This window comes from Carassius auratus, unplaced genomic scaffold (genome assembly GCF_003368295.1).
Source record: "Carassius auratus strain Wakin unplaced genomic scaffold, ASM336829v1 scaf_tig00016529, whole genome shotgun sequence".
NCBI lineage: Eukaryota > Metazoa > Chordata > Actinopteri > Cypriniformes > Cyprinidae > Carassius > Carassius auratus.
The window spans coordinates 20,404-39,210 of record NW_020524686.1 but is presented as its reverse complement, the minus strand read 5'-3'; the positions used below and the strand labels follow the sequence as shown (position 1 = coordinate 39,210).

Here is an 18,807-nt window from a genome sequence, read left to right as displayed (position 1 = left end):
ATTTTTTATTATTATTACAAGAATTCTGCTACATCAAACAAAAGACTAATTGCACCGCATCATGAGCCATGGCTGCCAAGCCTAGGCTAGTCTCATTTTATTATTTGCCTGTTTCTACTCAGCATGAGAATAAAACCGCCTGCAGGGATGTTCTGATACTGCTAAACAGTTCAATGGCACTGCTTGGTCAAATGTGAAATGCTTGCCCCGTTTATCAATATCGGACATGATTGGACACTCTGGATCTGTTTGGCTTTTGCTACCCAAGTTCAAACTGACAAGGGCACGCTTGATGTTTCAGTTGGATATTTATACTTGCTTCTATTGGCCTTTCTTGTGGTACAGAGCCACACAACCTGTGATGGTGTAGCAGAAATTGCAGGCTCCAGCATCAAATTAAACGGTAGATCAAGTGTGACAGGTCGAAGTGTGCTTCTGAGGGGACAGGGAGCCCTGGGTGCTTTATGGGGTCAAGGTGGCTCCATTATGCATTAGCCTGTGGATAGAAAAGAGAAAAGTATAGTGCAAAGCAGCTCTCCTCTTGCCGCATTGGCTGTTAACCTTTCCGCTGGAGCACCTACCTGTTATATCCGAGAGGGGTTGTAAAGCCAGCAGCCTGCTGCGAAGGGCTCTGCTCATAAAAATCAATTACCCTGATTAGGAGGCGATTTGCAGAAGTCCTTCAAAACCAACAATGACAGGAAATGGCAGCACGACACAGAACTGAGTTTCACGAGTTCACACTTACATATAATTAGCTGAAGTATTATAATGCATATGTGGCTTGCTTTCCTGGGAAGGGGCTCCGAGCTCAGGAATGGCCCGAACCTAGAGTACCCCCCTTATATGTAAAAGTGTAAAATGAACTCTAGTGGAGGAGATGGGGTGGAGGGGGGATGCTGATAAACCGTCAATGGAGACAGGTAGGCTAATTCAGCTGTATTTATACCCTAAGGTTGATTATCTTAAGTGGCTCCACCTGTGCTAATTAGGCTAAGTATCTGACGTGCTCCTCCCGAACCTTGTTATGAAACTGCATTTAATATTCTGTACCACTGTAAAATTTCAGAGAACGATCCAGAAAATTGGCATAAATTCCTCAAGAAGTGCTGTGAGGAAACACTCAAGAAGCAGTTTTCGAGAGGAAAAACAATCACGTTTCCAAGACTCAAGAAAGCTTTTCAAGGATGTGACATCATGTTTCCATGGCAGTGACTTACATTTCCCAGTGCTAAATTATACATCTCACCTTTAAAAGCCATGGACCACACACACAAAAGGTGAAATGGTCACGTAAGTTCCACATTATCCCCTTTGTTCATTCAAATCAGCCACAAACTATGAAGCGAAAAGCACTTGTAGCATAAATTACAGCGCCAATTGATGACTAATGATAGATCAGTGCCACTGAAACCTAGTTTACTGTGACAAGCTTTGTATCAAAGCCCTTTGAGGTGAATTTTGTGATTACGATTTGAGTTCGATATGCTCTATCTCTATCGGGAGCAGTTGAATGATCTTAATGACACCACACAATAAAGGATTATTATTATTTTTTTACATTTAATAATAATTATTAAAATGTAACTAAAATTAAAAAGAAAAATCTTAAAATAAAATCTAATTCAAAAAGTTAACAAAAATTATAATGGTATATGATACCAAAATAACAATGCAACAATATGGGTTTTTAAATAGTTTTTGGTTAAAAAAAAAGGATAGTTAATTGCACTATAAATGAAATAATCAAAGTCTGAAACTATAATGGATTTCACAGATTTTCATAATAAGTGACATAATGTGTTCAACAGCAGAAAGAAAGTAAAGTTTGGACCAAGGTGCAGGTAAGTAAATTTAATTTAAGTAAATTTCATTTTTGCATCATCTATGACTTTAAATCTACTACTCCAGACCTGAAAATATAGAAAAATGCTTAAAAAAAGAAAAAAAAAAAAGAATATATATATATATATATATATATATATATATATATATATATATATATATATATATACACACATATATAAATAGCTATTGGCCTAATTGAATAAATTAATTGAATTAATGAAAAAAGACCTATAAATATATACATTTATGAAAATTTGTTTCAATTAATTAAAAATGCTCTGAGGCCAAAGGTTAATTTTAGAGCTCGAAACAACAGTATTTTGTAGCCCTTCGTCATATAGGTTCAATACTTTTTTGTGCAGAGCTATAGAAATTCTCCTAATTCTTCGCCAAGCCACTTCATCTTCTCTCTATATACTGTATTTGTCATACTGGGAATTCTTATTATATCCTGGCAGAACAATGGCCCGGGTGCAAGTGATTCTCGGTGTGGCTCTTGTCCAAGAGACACAGCGTGGCAATTCATTACCCCTGAAGAACTCAGAGGAGCCGGAGTGATTACCCTCATCCATTTCAGACAATAATGGCTGCTGATACGCGGCTTCTCTGCCGTTCAATTCAACAGGACAAAGAAGCGTGTCTTGATATCCGTGCCAGGAGGTATTTTGTAATTACCAGGGAGAGCGCTCTCGTCTGAGTCAGCCGCTTCTGTAGCATAGTCTGAGCTTCAGTGGGTGATGTCTGCTGTGGTGTGTGTGTGTGTTTGTGGTGTAATGCTGTCTCTCACAGCAGCGCTGGTTGCTGTGTGTGTAGGGGTGGGGGGGGGTTAAAGGGTCATTCCTGCTGTCCATTTTCACGTATTCATCATTTTTTATTTAATATATCGAACTGTCAAACTGTTCCATTCAAAAGTTTGGGTTCAGAATGTTATATGTTCCATTCAAAAGTTTGGGTTATAAAACATACTGAACCCAAACTTTTGAATGGAACATATTTATAAATGTAGTTTGAATAAAAAAAAAATTGCAAATGGCAATTAATTAGAAAAAAGAAAATCTAATGTATATTTATGTTATACACATATTTTTTTCTTTTCTTTACAATTTTTTTTTTTACATTTTGAATAATTAAAAAGGTTTTTAATGTGTCCCCAGGGAGTGTACATTTTTTGTTCATTTAACTCTGTATGAAAAATTAAATTCTGGAAACATAGTAAAGCATAATAAACATTCTCAGGAATACTCAAGTTATTAATAGTTTCAACTTGTACTTTGCCCGGCACTTTACCTGCGGTGGTTCCACATAACAAGTAACTGGGGTGTTTCCAAGATGAACGGACTTTGACATACTGTGCCTTTGCATACACACTGCTGGTAAAGAATTATTTTGACATTTAATATTTAAGTGTAATGGTAGGCTACTTCAGAAACTTGATAGTCATTTATTTTACACCTTTATTAATGCTGCTCACACAACCTCAAGGTTTCCTCTGAAATGCTATTACTTACTATTAAAACCTTTCCATTCATTTTTACAAACTGACTGAAGAGTCAAACTTGATGTCTGTATTAATCAATGCCCTTAGACATTAAAATAGAAAATACCTGAAATGTGCTCGTGCGAGTTTAGAGACAATTTCCCAGACAAGAAATGAAAATGAAGACAGGAAGCATTAACATATTTATACAAAAATGCATTTTTTAATGGTGTATTTGATGATCCATTGCTGAAATAATGAGAAAAATACCCAGAGCAGATGAACTGGATGTGATTAATAAATGAATCTTTCTTTCAGAAAGAGCTGAAGTCAATTTGCTAGACTCACAAAAGGCCAGAAACACACTCTAGAGGAGTAGGTAAAGGCAAATGCCTCTAGCTTCATTTTAGAGACTGTTATGAAAATGATGCAATTGATAACGCAACTGAGCTGTGTCGTATTACCACAAGGGGCGCCATAGCAGGATTTAGCATAAACTGAATACGCTTTCTCTTTCAGGTCAACTACCGTCATGACTGAGCAATCTAGCTGAGTAAGTAAAAGTTAAACCATCTATAGCTAGTTACCTGAATAAGAACACTTTAATGGCCCAAAAATTTGAAAGTGACCATGTTGCCCCCTTGAGTACTGGGGTTTGTTAGCGTCACTGTAGAGCATGATTCTGGCCTAATATTTGACAGTTGGACGCAGTGGACAATTTTAAAGCACACCAATATTCTATTCTGACTGGCTGGATGCCATTGTTAAATTAAGGTTGAGAAACACATGGTCACCGAAATATCCTGCAATGAGACCAACAATTACTACAACCCTGAGGGTTTCAATTAAGAGCATATCAGCTGTAGGGAATGGCAGCATCACACTGAGATATTAATAAAGGGCTGCCTTCCTAAAAATCATTCATGAATTATGCAGATCCGTCATGAGAAGATTTGTTCCTGAAAAACATAACACTTTAGGTTACATATGCGTAAGTGAAGAGTAGTCTGTCATTATAGCTACTGAGAAAACAAATTCCCATTGCAGAGCAGTAAGTAAAGTAAAGTCAAAACATCCCACTTAACACTTTTAACTTAAAGGGACAGTCCACCCAAAAATTACTATTCTGTCATTTACTCATTCTCAGTATTTTCAAATCAGTACGGCTTTCTTTTTTCAGTGGAACCTAAAATGAAGACGCTTTGCAGGATGCTCACGCTGCTCTTTTATATCCTGTACAATGAAAAAGTGACCATCCATTTGACTTAACTACACTTTAAATACACTTTAAGACTTGAATTTAAATATAGTTTTGGTTGTCCACAGCTCAGGTTCCTATTCACCTTCAATGTTTGGAAAAGAGCAGATTGAGCATTCTGCAAAACATCTCATTTTATGGTCACATGGATTAGGAGTGAGTAAATAATGACAGAACTGTGCACTTCTCAGTGCAAACTATTCCTTGAACAATAAAAAAAAACTCAAAGATTTGCATAAGGGGAAACATGTGACATCATTCTTGTCCCCTTACTGGCAATCGCTTCAGTCACTGAGGACCATGGCAAGATATCGATTGTGAAATACTCACTCGCACACATTCGCACAGAAAAAAAATAACAGCCAAACATGATTGCATACCTAAAACAGTCATCCTCAACAGAATGCTTAGAATCTCAAACACACACAATAATCCTCCATCCACCCGCATACTTAATAATGAGTAGTCTCTGGGAATTGGGAATGGTGATGACATTTATAAAGGCTGCATTTGCTGCTTCTTCATTCTGCTCTTGCAATTCACGAGCACTCTCTTTCACACACACACTTTCACACAAGCTCTAAAATGCTTCCGTTATTGACTGACACATAGGCGTCATTACAGAGTCAGTCGTATTTAGATTGCATGACTTCGCCTAGAAACACAGAGCCCATCCTTACTAAGTGTAAAATAAGACACGGTTTCCTCTTTGGATCTCCACCAGGTTCTCGCGAAATGGCCTTGATTGAGTGCTAATGACAACTTAGAATTGGTCACGGTCTATAACATCACGCAAGACATCTGTCGGATCAGACAAACGAAACAACTCTCACATTCGGTAAGGTTATATTAGTACGCTTAGCACACAGAATTTTCTCGTACAAGTATGCTGAAAGCTTAAATAATGGCTATGGTCCACACGTCGTCCGTCCCTCCATTGAAATTCGCAACCGATGTGCAAATACAAAAAGGGACAATAGAACAGACCTTTTTCAAGTCATCAACGATTATGAAAAACTAATAAATTGCATCTAATAAGTGTTAGGCAGCTCTGTTGGTCTCAGTGCTGTGAGTTTTACCTCTTTGAGGGACGAACAATCCCTTTCAAAAATAATTAGACCATAATAAATGAAAAAATAAAGAGACAGACCGTTATTATGGCTGAAATGGCAAAAGACATTTAAGCAAATACCCTTATACAATTTCAATCGGTTCATTCTTTTAAAATCTGCAGTGAGTATAATTCCGATCATTTTAACGCATGTTTTTTCCTTCTGTGGGCGAATGCGCCTGTAGAAGTCTTCGCCTCTTAGTTTTAAGTTCAGGCTCAGTGCTTTAAGTTACTCAGTCATTTCTGTCCTAACACGCAAAGTCTTCGCATTAGCGGCGAAGAGCATGCCGCGTTTAGAGTCCTTCCTATCCAGGACGACCGGAGGATATCCTGGAGCACAACAGAAGGGGGGAGGGCCGTATTTAATTGTGGCGCTAAAGTTCTATCTCTTTCTTGTTCGCCATGTTCCTCTCCTGCTTGATTTGACCTGGGCATCGCAGCCCTTTTCTCCTCCTCAACCGGTATTCACCGTCCCCCTCCCCCCAGCACTGCTACCAGCGGTCGATGATGTGATTCATGTAGTCCTCCGTGGGCAGTCGGGACGCCTCGGACTCCGGTGCATCATCCCTGAAATCAGAGCTGGGTGCCCGGCGAAATGGGAAAAGGGCGAGCTGGTTCTTAAGGCGCTGCTCTCTTCGCTCGAGTTGTCGCTTGTACATGTAGCGCTGCTGAAAAAGATCCCTGGCGTAGTCGTACAACTGCATGTCCAGATCGTTGAGCTCCTCGATCCGCTGCACTGTGCCGTTATCCAGGTCCACTCCCGCGGCCCGTGTGCTATTGTACTGCATGAAGGGCCGGATGAACTTGAGGCGGAAGGTCCGTTCGAACAAGTACTGCGTTTTGCGCTGGAACTCGGTCAGGCCGAAGAAGGCCATGTCTCGTAGGTTCTTCTTGGCCGACTCGAGTAGTACCTGCGCACGCTTCTTCTCTGGGATGAAGGACATGTTGTAGCAGCCCACCAGGCTGAGGTCGGCCAGCATGCGCACTTGACGGTTATTTGCGAGGTTGTACGGACAGTCCATGAACTGCTGTAAAGTGCAGCCTGACCAGTCGGTGCCCTCGTAGCAGGGGGGCAGCTCCTCCGGTGTGGGTGTTCGCCCATCGCACATGTGCAGGGAGGTTTTCCATGTGGCCCCGCGCTGGACGTGTCTCCACTCGCTTAGGTACCGAGACACAGGATCCCGTAAAACAGTAATGTAGTAGAACTTCCTGTTGGATGACAAGAAGAAAGAAATTATTAAGATAAGGATTATTTTCAACTGAATGCATGAATTAAGACAAAGAACATATAGCTCCTTGGCAGTTTGTTCATTATGGGTGATATTTGGTATTTATCATCAAGAGAAACTCGTGACAAAAGGTCAACAAATGAATTTATCAAATGGTTCTTTGGGTGTGGTTCACAGTGACTTACTGACCTATATCGTTTGAAAGGGAATACCAAGCTTCAAACACAACTTCTACACATGACATTCTCAAGATACATGGCAAAATTTGCCCACATGGGGCGCTACAACTACAAAACCCTCATGATTGCTTTGCAAACATTTAAAAGTTGATATTTGACATGCATTTTCTTTCATAGAAATGCTAACATATCCTAACATTATCAATCATACAAATGAACAATAATGTTCGCCAAGTGTCAATCAAAATTCAGCAGACAGCAAATTCATAGCTTAAAGTCAACATGAAATCAGTTTTTTAACTGAATTTTGCAGTGTTTATTATAAAAGATCTTTTTTCTTAAATCCATGTGTACTTTTTTAAGTAAATTTGACCATTCCTGCTTTATATATTTTTCTTGTTCAAAAAGCAATTTCCTTTAGATAAATGTCACAATAGAGAAGAAAATATGATCACAATTTCCATTTTATGCCAAATTAAAAGCCGTGGGAAAAAACAAACTCCAACTAGTCGACTAGTTTTGCAAATTCCCACAAGGAAAATATCTTCTAACAGCTGGAACATTTTCAGCACATTAATTTATTTATGGGTTTTTATTGACTTGTTTTTATTAAAACACATGAAGTGTGTAATTGTTTTTTTTTTTCTCATAAACTGTAGTTACATTATTCATATCATAAATATCTGTATCGCAGTAAAGGACCAACGGCTGCCACATGGTAATCTTTTACTGGTAGGTAAGAATTATAATATCCTTGCCTCCAGCTTAAAAATAATTTCAGAGCATATGAACACAACCAGTCGTAAAGGGGAAGTGAACTGTAGAGCTCTTGATTTTGATATGCTTCAGTGAGACTTCATGATGCAGGTGAAAAGAGCACAACACGTCCCACAACACCTTTCTTCCATTCTGAACCTGCACTTCAACACCAAATTAGTGAATTCTTGGATGCGTCCCTCTTGTGCACTTGAGTGTACATGGCGCAGAATGAATCAGACATTAGTGTAGTGAATGACGGAGACTTATTTATTTTAACAGCTCTGCTGGAGATGCATGAATTTATTCATCTGTGAAAGACAGGACTGGAGATGGCAACAACTCAACAACAAGCTCGCACATTACATACAGCACTGACCCTGAGGGTTAATGAACAGAACGTTCTGTAGAAAAATCAGTATATTCAATTTGATTTCAAGTAAAAAAAAAAAAAAAAAAAAAAGTAATATTGGTTTAAGCACACACTTTAATTAATTGAATTTCAAGTGGTTTGATGGCTAATATTTGGGAAATTAATAAATTATAAATAATTATAATTATAATGCACAAATGAATATTATATTTAACTATTTATTTATAATGGTTGTCATATTAAGATTCTGCCATAACATCACCGTTCAGTTTAAGACAAAATTACACAACAGGGCTTCCCTAGTTATCTTCAGGTCAAATTATAAAGACCAAGCGTCAGTAAATAAAAATATACTAAGCAGCAATAAAAAAAGAATTTGAAAGTAATACTCTATATGCTAACATTTAGAAAGGCCAGCATGTATAAGAGCACTGATGTGTGTTTCTCTGTACACACATGAATAGACATACACACACAGTTACTATCAGAATTGAACATGCATGAAGGATGTTTGTAGCCAACAGCATGAAGCAGTATAATGCTTTCAGAAAGAGCCAACAGGGACAGAATATGTTTAACACACACACACACACACAAACACAGCACAGAACTCTGACTGAAGGCTCACGTCAAATCAAATAAGCTGAGCTGTTCTGATATACAGCAGCATTCAGCATAATTCTAGCAGAGAGGGAACACCAGCGTTTAACTAGAATTTAGATCCCAGGATGTGCCAGTATAGAAATAAACATAATCTAGTGCATTTTCCTGATCTGAGAGCAAAGCAGTTGCTCTTTCCTCCTCGTTCTTTGTTCTGTTTAATGCATTCCCTCCTGTTGGTTAACATGCTCAGCGCCACCCTATCCGATGACCTTTTTCCTCGGTTTTCAATCATGTTGTGTCTGAAGCAAAACTCCTCTGGGGCACTGCCGAGTCGTGAGCAGCTTACTGAAATGCAGTTCAAGTCACAGCCACTTGGTGGTGATATGTACACAGAATTCTCAGGGATCTTTCCGTAAATAAGATGTACTACCATTAAACACAAATGTAAAGGCTCAGTATCGGTCACATTTAACTACACACCACTCAAGTAGAATTGCTTTTAGGGAAACTAAACAGCTAGACTGTTGTAGGAACTACATGCGATAGTTTAAAGAGACATAGTAGAGAGACAGGTGATATATGCAATATATATAAATGTAATATACATATATTTTGAAACTAAGCAGCTAGACTGATGTAGTCAGAAACTGAGTAGTAAGTAACGTAGAGCCAGAATAGAAGGGAAAGGGTAATAATAACAGGTCGGGGTCATTGTCCTAGAAGTGCAACAGGAAGAAATGACAGAAAATTGCTGGCGCAAGCATATTTCTACAAAACTAAACAAGACTTTCCCTGTATTAAGGTCCTTTCTGCATATCCATGAACAAAGAGCACAAGCGGATAGCAAAGTCAGGGACACACCATAAACACACATACTGCAGGAAAGCTAAGGACCTACAGTACAATATACAATATATACTCTTTGTGTATTTTTATATTACATTTATAATATTTAGGGACTGGCTACAAATTGCACATCATCACTGTCAACACAACTTAAGAGACACAAATAGTGGGAGGCGAATTCAATAAACATGACAGATTTAATGCAGCTATAAGAAGAACATAGGAGCGCTAGTAATAAGTAATTATTTCAATCATAAAATCATTTTCCTAAACAGTCGCTATGGTACAGTATTAGATGGTGTGTATTTCTGTGTGCAAATGGGAGAGGGCGGATGCGGGCGCTAACCATTAATATCAGCACCAGTTCTCTGCTGTATCGTAAATCTGACTGTAAGGGAATCTGGGGAAATCTGGGTCTCTCTGCAAAGCGTCATTTGAAATTTATGAGCAATTTCCTCAGTCACAAAAACAAACACCTGGAGGGAAGTAGTGCGGCAGAGTCACAACTCACCACAAAACACCCTCGCTCTACACATCACTCAACCTCTTACTGCTTCACTTCATCATTACTGTGCCCAAATCATGTTAAAGACAACTACCAGAACAGGTACAGTCAAGTAAAAATGGAATCAAATGCCATATAAAGCTCAAAAAGGTGGTTGCTAGATGGTTCTTTAATGGCTCAAATCAAAAAAGACATATTCCAAGTCCCTAAATATGGTTTGGATCCCTTCTTCAGTGTAAATTGATGGGATTATTACATTCATTTTATTGTCCATCACTGTGCAAAAAAAAAAAAAAAAAAAAAAAAAAACCCTTCTGCTGATTAATATTTTGCTGGAAAATGGGATGCTTTATTCAGGATAGAAAGTTCAAATATGTTTATCTGAAATAGAAATCTTTTATAACATTTTATGTTATAATAGTCTGTTTCTGTCACTTTTGATCAGTGTAATGCATCCATGCTGAATAAAAATACAGATTTCTTTTAATACCGTATTTTTCGGACTATAAGTCGCACCTGAGTATAAGTCGCATCAGTCCAAAAATACGTCATGATGAGGAAAAAAACATATATAAGTCGCACTGGACTATAATTCGCATTTATTTAGAACCAAGAACCAAGAGAAAACATTACCGTCTACAGCCGCGAGAGGGCGCTCTATGTTTTCAGTGTAGACTACAGGAGCAGTGAGCAGCATAGAGCGCCTTCTGGCGGCTGGAGACGGTAATGTTTTCTATTGGTTCATTTCTCTTGGTTCATGTCAAATTAACTTTGATAAATAAGTCGCACCTTACTATAAGTCGCAGGACCAGCCAAACTATGAAAAAAAGTGCGACTTATAGTACGGAAAATACGGTAATAATAAAAATGTACTGCCTCCAAACCTATTTCATAGAAATCCCATCTACTGTATCTCTCAGGACTTTTTCAGTTTTCCAAGTTCACACACACACACACACACCAAAATGAGTGATGTCTTTAATCAGACCTCCACACATGCTTTCCAGGACCAAAGCCTTGAAGGGCGGAAAAATTTAAGGGATTTTGGGAATGTTATTAAAACAAGAGAACATTCATCCGTACATCTTTTCTTTTTTTGTCAGCTGCTCTGGTGCTGTCTCTGTAGGTTTAACCATGTCGCTCACCTCAGGCTTGTCTGGATATGTAATAACAGCATGTCTGAAAACGTTTCTGTACAGCAGGGCAGAAATCTCTCCCTCTTTCTGGTAGTCCCAGCTCAAGCCCTGAGCTAATTAGGATGTGCTGATTGATTAGGCCGCAATAATTAGCTTTTGTGATGTAAATGAAGCTCCCATTGGTCTGAAATTGATTAGCCACTGTCTGTCCCTGGGGACGAGGCAGCAGAGAGTTAAGGAACGAGAGCCACCGCTTGCATCCATCTCTCTCACTCAAGCTCAGACTCTCATTGTTTGTACTCAAATACGATAATGGACTTCAGTGAAGTGCTGCAAAAAGAAAACTATCGATGTCTAAACAACTAGACATTTCTTTCAACTCTGAAATGATACAATGGTAAAGCCTGGGAAATATAGTGAACAGATTGAGAATGTACATAACCCCGCCCCCCACTGTAAAATATAGAACCTGATTGGTCCAAAATTTCACTTCTACAAACTAGATTCAGTGCTTGTTGAAATGGTGTGGAAAACCTGTTTCTTATTAAATACTGAAAAAGTAGATCAAATATAATAAAAAACATTTATATTTTACCTAATATTTGTATCCGCTATGCATTTTTGTGCTTATTCGAGTAGTACATTGTTAGCTTAGTAACCTCATACCAGTAAACTCAGAGCTCAACATTAAAAAATGTTAACTCACAATTCAGACTTTTTATGCATTTCTGAGTTTATATCTCACGATTCTGACTGTTTTTTTCTGTCGCAATTCTTAAAAAAAAAGTAAATGGTAGAGGGAATTTTTTTTTTTTTTATTATTTTCCATTCCATGGTGGGGTAAACCAAAAAACAGATATAGAACTTGAATTGTGGTGTAAAAGGGGAAAATTCCTCACTTTAAGCCACACACACACACAAAAAAAAAAACAACAACAATGGAGTGTGTCACTCACCATTGGCAGGTGTGGCAAAATTTATACTGTGGACCCTGGAAACACTGCAACTCTACATCTGTTTCTTAAACATCTGGTCTTGATAAGTGTTGGCTGGTGGACGGTGTTTAAGTCAGTGCTGCGATTTGTTTGAACAGGCTGGGTGTATTAATATTACTACCCCAGTAACTGATGATGCAGGTGTTCTATTGGCCGAACACAACGAAGTCAATCATAACTCACAGCTGTGCCGCAAACTCCTCAACCTCTGGCTCAGAGGAATGAAATCAGAGAGTGACACGTTAAGACGGATTAACTGTAGGATACACACCCATGACATGCACACAAACACAAAGAATTCTGGGAAAACTTCTGTATCTAGGGTGTCACACAAGTGGAATGTTTTGAATGGAAGCAACTCTGAATTCAGCTCAATGTAAACGTCCTGCTGACTGCCAAATATCCCCCAGTTATTAAGAAGCCTTTCCGAACTGCTGTCGCCACAGGGATAAGGAATCACAATCTTCAAATAAACACACACTACAGAGAGTTTGAAGTCATGACAAAAAATTTAAGGAAAATAAGCCATGCTTCAATTGTCTTACACACAACTAAACGCAGCAGGAAACCCGTTATGGTTTAAATAGCAATGTCAAAGCCGTTGGAATTCTGGCTCGCTGGACTTCACTTTGTTTTTCCTCAAAATGATCAACAGTATTTTTAAACAAAATTTTTTTTTCAAATTTTCCATCATTTGCCGAAATAATAACAACATTTTATTATTATTATTAATTTTTTACTAAAACAAACCAAACCAAAACAAAACAAAAAATCTTCATACTATCAAAAATACACTACTGTTCAAACATTTGGTGTCAGTAAAATTATTATTATTTTTATATATATATATTTTTTTTTTAAGCAAATGAATACTTTTATTCAGCAAGGGCACATTAAATAGTGACAGTTAAGACATCTATAATGTTTTACAAAACATCTATTTCAAACTAAAAAATTATATTAAGCAGCAAATTAATATTAAAATATTGAGCTTTCAACATTGATAATAATAAAAGCACTAAATTAGAATGATTTGTGAAGCATAATTGGACAATGAAAACTGGAGTAATAGGCATTAATAAATCACACTTTAAAATGTATAAAAAATAGAAAACAATTAGGCTAAACAGTTTTAAATTGTAATAATATTTCACAGTTACTGTTTTTACTGTGGTTTTGTCATCAAATAAATGCATTCTTCTCGAGCATAAGAGACTTCCTTCAAGAAACAACAACACAAAAAATGAATGAACTCAAAAATGAATGAACCCAAACGTTTGAAATGTAGTGTGAATGTATATAGTATATATAATACAGTAAATACACTAATACAGTGTATTATATGACAAATAAATAATTTTTATGATAATTTTCAATTTCACAATCATTTGTTAATGACTAGAATACTACTACAGACACATAGGCCAAACAATATTACAAAATTATTAATACGACAGACTAAATAGGAAAATTGTATAAATGCATGAGCAACAACATTCACGTGTTTGTCCTCCCAAAACTATTTAATATAGTCTAAGTTGTTGGATTGTGATGCATCAGTTGAGATGGAGAACAACAGTCTTTAATCCACCTGTCAAACCTGCACTCTGAATCTAGTAATTAAAGTCTCAAGGGGGTTTAACAGCTCAGTTAACACCATAACATGCACTGAGCTCATGAAGAACTTTAATTGTGTAGCTGCATTAATCCTGAATGGTGGCCCGCAGGTGAGTGTATGTGTGTGTGAGAGAGAGAGACGGAGGCTGTTGTTTTGTGGCCTGTAAGACTCAGCAGTCCTTCTCCTGCTGGGTTCTTATTAGAGACAAGGTACATGAGATTCTGCTGCTTCACGCTGATATGAACTGCAGGTACTCTTGATAATTGGCGGCGCTAGTTGAGGACATGCCACACTCTTATGCGATATGGGAAAATACTGTTTTGCCACTGCCACGGAGGAGAGCTATCATGCCATCCAAATCGGAGGAAAGGCACATAATAAGACAAAAAAAAATGAACTTAGATGACACATCTTATATAACACATTTTTTATTTTACAAATTATGCTCAAACACACACAAGAAACACTCAAATCTTAGTGACCTGCTACAAAACCTGCCTATCTAGACAGCATTATTTGATATTATAGCTGTTCTAAACTAGTACAATCTTCAGTATCTATCACAGATAAGGATGTCAAAACATCCCAGAATGCAATGTGTTGACAGAAATGTCAATTATAAATACAAGTATATTTGTGTGCTATGCAGAGCATATGTTCCTGAGTGCAATTCTTGAAAAAAATCCTAAGAAGTTCTCAAATATATTTTTGAGAACACATTATTTTTTTGATCAGTATCGGCTATTCTAAGCCTGATCATTATTTTACGTCAACTGTCATGCTGGTGTGTGTAGTAGGTGGTGATATGTACCTTCCATTAGGTTTGCCAACCGCTATTAAAAAAACAAAACACGTAAAAATGCATGCGTGACATGCAAGAACCAATGAGGTATGTTCTAGTGCCTCAGACACGTTCAAGCTTCCATGTTTAACATATTTGATTAGGAAAATACAAGTATCGGATCTGGACTTGGTATCAGCAGATCCTCAATATTCAATGGAGATTGGATCGTGCTCAAAAAAACCTGACTGGGACATCCCTGATATGTAACTATTGTTGTAATGCTCAATATTTGAAGCAGACCAATACAATCATTAACAATCTTAGCCACCTGGAGTTTAAATGTGTTTTTGGTCACACTTTATTTTAGGGTCTAATTCTCACTATTAACTAACCATTAACTATGACTTTTGCCTCAATTAACCCCTTATTTGCTGCTTATTAAAAGTTTATAAGGTAGTTGTTAAGTTTAGGGTAGGATTATGGATGTCATGCATTATATGTACTTTATAGGCACTAATAAACAGCCAATATTTTAATAATAGACATGCTAATAAGCAAGTAGTTATTAGTGTGAATTGGACCCTATACTAAAGTGTTACCTGTTTTTTTTTCCTTTACATTCTTTTCAACAATTCAGACTCTTCTAGGTATTTGTCTTTAGAACAGTCTTCAGGAAAACAAAGATAAGTCCTTTCTTAAAGCTGCAGTAGGTAACTTTTGTAAAAATATATTTTTTACATATTTGTTAAACCTGTCATTATGTCCTGACAGTAGAATATGAGACGGATAATCTATGAAAAAATCAAGCTCCTCTGGCTCCTCCCAGTGGTCCTATTGCCATTTGCAGGAATACATCGCTCCCGGTAAGAAACAACCAATCAGAGCTGCGGTCCGTAACTTTGTTTGTGTTCAAAATGTAGAAAAATGTATATACTAAGCGAGTACACCATGAATCCATTTTCCAAACCGTGTTTTTAGCTTGTCCTGAATCACTAGGGTACACCTATAATAAGTGTTTATATTCTGACTATTTTAGATTGCTTCAGGGGTACCGCGGCGGAGTAACCCAGTACCTTTGTGATTCTTCATAGACATAAACAGAGAGAAGTAGTTCCGGCTACGATGTTCTTCCGCAAGACGCAAGCAGTTCTGTTTATTAACCACTAGAGCGTCAAAAGTTACAGACTGCAGCTTTAAGAAATATGTTTATGAATGTAAATATGTTTTTTTTTAAATTGCTTTGTAAATCTGGGGCCTGGTGTTTTTGTAGTTTATAGATTAAGCAATAGCTCACCCACAAATTGACAATTTGCAAAAAATGTACTCACTCTCAGGCTTCCTTTCACGTTTTACTGGAGAAAGCAATATTATGCATAGAGGACTTGTATTTTAGCTGGAAGCAATGATTTGAAGTTAAAAACGTCTTGAAGTTTTTGTTTATTACAAACATTCAGTTGCTTGATTCACACGACTTTAACTGATGGACTGGAGTCATGCTAAGGATTATTGTGATATTTTTATCAGCTGTCTAAACTCTTATTCTGACAGCATCCATTCACTGCACAATATCAATTGCTAAGCAAATGAAGTATTGCTACAGTATAGAAACCATCTAGTATATCTTGGATGGAATCCACTTTTAACAATTCTTTTTTTGGGTGAACTATTCCTTTAAAAAGAATAAACAGTCTCCCTCTTTGTACAGCCTTGCTGGACCATGACCTGTCCATGGCTATAAGCTTGGGCAGACAACTGACAATATCAATATCAAGAACATAAACACATGACACACTATGGCTTCATGGGAATTTGACCGACAGGTAACAGGACTCTACACACAATCTTTCACAGCACTGCTGCATGTTTCGGAGGACATATCAATGTGTGCCACCTTATTCCACAGACCTGACAGCTGTCACAAATATCCCTCCCCTAAAAATTCCCATCTTCCTCCCAGCATTCATCTCAATCAGACAAGCGCTCGGCCCCTCGACTCGCTGACTGACAGTCACAAAGTTAAAAGCCCTTATACACTACAGACAAAAAGCCCACAGCATACAGCCGAGCTCCTCATCTCCCTGTTTACATCTTCTAAACACTCCTCACAGAGCCCATTGACTCTGCTTTAAACAGCGTGCATCTGATGGCTCTTAAAGGAGTAGGTTGACTCACTTCTAGAAAACTGTCTATTTTCACACTGAAAAGAAAAGAGCTCCCGACGACGTGCTCTTCAAAAGCAGCCAAGTCTGGCCACAAAAGACCCTCATTTGGAAGGGAAGTTGAGAGCCAGTGGAGCTTGAGAGCATTGCATCAGACCCGACACTTGGCATGGGACCCGGTCTGGTTTGAGGGAGTGAATGAAGGCTGACACTCTGTGGCATCTCTTTGAGAGAGCTTAGATGACAGGCCGTTTGAGTGACAGCTCTCTTTTCAGAAATCACTCGCTACTAAGATCCAAACACAGAAAGCGGGGATGTCTTATTGTAACAATGACCAATAATGAGGTTCCCACAGGTCTAGCGACACACACACACACACACAAACGGTTACATTTTTAGGCCGTTATTTTTTCTCTATCAATACATTTCGGCTTTTGATGAAGCTTTGTTTCTACTTCAGATGAATATTCCCTCACCTGCACCTCCTCTGAGGCGAGAGTGAGTCATGAGGCCGGTTCTATCTCGAGCGGTGCAATCATTCTCCATCGCAGCAGAACTCTCATGATGTACTGATGTAAGTTAAACCTCCACAGAATATGTGTGCCGATGGTGCCGTGAACAAACAGCCAGACACGCACGCTCACAGCTGTTCTGTGCCTCATGGGCCGTGCTTTCCACAGGCAGTCGGTGTTTGGCTGTAAATTAGTCATGCCACTAAAAAGCTGGTCTGTCATTTATAATGTGCTCAGACGTCTTCTGCTCACATCTCCTCTTAGTCACTCTGCACTCACAAACACAACTAGAGGTAAGACAGAAATGAGTGGTTGAGGAACCGCTGACTGAAATCTTTGATTTTGTGTAGACTTGTAATGCAGACATTGAAGAACAAGTGCCCAAGTAACCCGTGCACACAAAGGGCGATTCTCACAAAAAACTGTCAAGACATAATTTATTATTATTTTTCAAATAAATTAATACTTTTATTCAGCATGATGCATTAAATTAATAAAAATTGACAGCAAAGACATTAATATCTTTACAAATTATGTCTTTTTTTTCTTTTTTTTTTTGCTGTTAATTTGACTTTCCATTAATATAAGAATGTTTGAAAAAAGTATTATGGTCTCAAAAAAAAAAAAAAAAGATAATTGTTTTTGATTACATTGAAAACCAAGAAAATTCAGCTTTGCATCACATGACTACATTACTTTTAAAAATATATTAATATAAAACACTGTCATATTACTTACCTTTTAATCATATTAAACACATTTGACACTTTTACTGTTAATATATGCTATATTCTGTAGTTTGCTTCTTCTGTTTAGATGCATTTTAAGTCAATTTTATTATGTTTTTTTATTGTGCTTTATTTTAAATATTACTCAAACATATCTATGACCGATTCATCCACAGATGGCTATTACAAAGCACAAATTAGCATCTTCAATGGTTTAGGGCACTCACTTGACCAGACCCTCTCTCTGACTCATGCATGTCCTTACATTTAGTTAATTAAATACAACTTCACAAATATGTCATTTAATGAAAAAGTTATTATTATGGGAACAAATACTTGCTCTCTCTATTACTAGCAAACACACACACAACTGCAAGCCTTTGAAGTGTCAACAGGAGAAAGTAACAGAGTACAACAGTAAAGAAAAAAATCCACAGTGTAAGTGAGAGAGAGAGAGAGAGAGAGAGAGAATTTCAATTAGCTTTTCTAATACTATCAGAGGGGCTGGGCTGGCAGCCGGAATGATTTATCAAAGTTATTGCTTCTCTTAATGAGAAAACATGTCACACGCCTGGCTTTGTAGAATGACAAGCTAAAACTAAACAGAGGGAGGAAAGAAGACGCTTTTTTCTTGGAGGGTAAACACACACACACAACCAGAGGCAGGCGCACTATTGGCGTAATAACAAA

At 37.7% G+C, this 18,807-nt stretch overlaps 1 long non-coding RNA gene and 1 pseudogene across 1 annotated transcript; both read right to left on the bottom strand.

Annotated features, from left to right (window-relative positions):
• Position 1: 1 nt before the first annotated feature.
• Positions 2 to 779, bottom strand: LOC113075245 (uncharacterized). The gene is made up of 3 exons (XR_003280901.1): positions 749 to 779; positions 582 to 631; positions 2 to 496 (listed from the first exon to the last, which is right to left on the bottom strand). It is a non-coding gene; the product is annotated as an uncharacterized LOC113075245 (long non-coding RNA).
• Positions 780 to 3,552: 2,773 nt separating this feature from the next.
• Positions 3,553 to 7,225, bottom strand: LOC113075246 (heparan-sulfate 6-O-sulfotransferase 1-A pseudogene; annotated as a pseudogene).
• Positions 7,226 to 18,807: the final 11,582 nt, after the last annotated feature.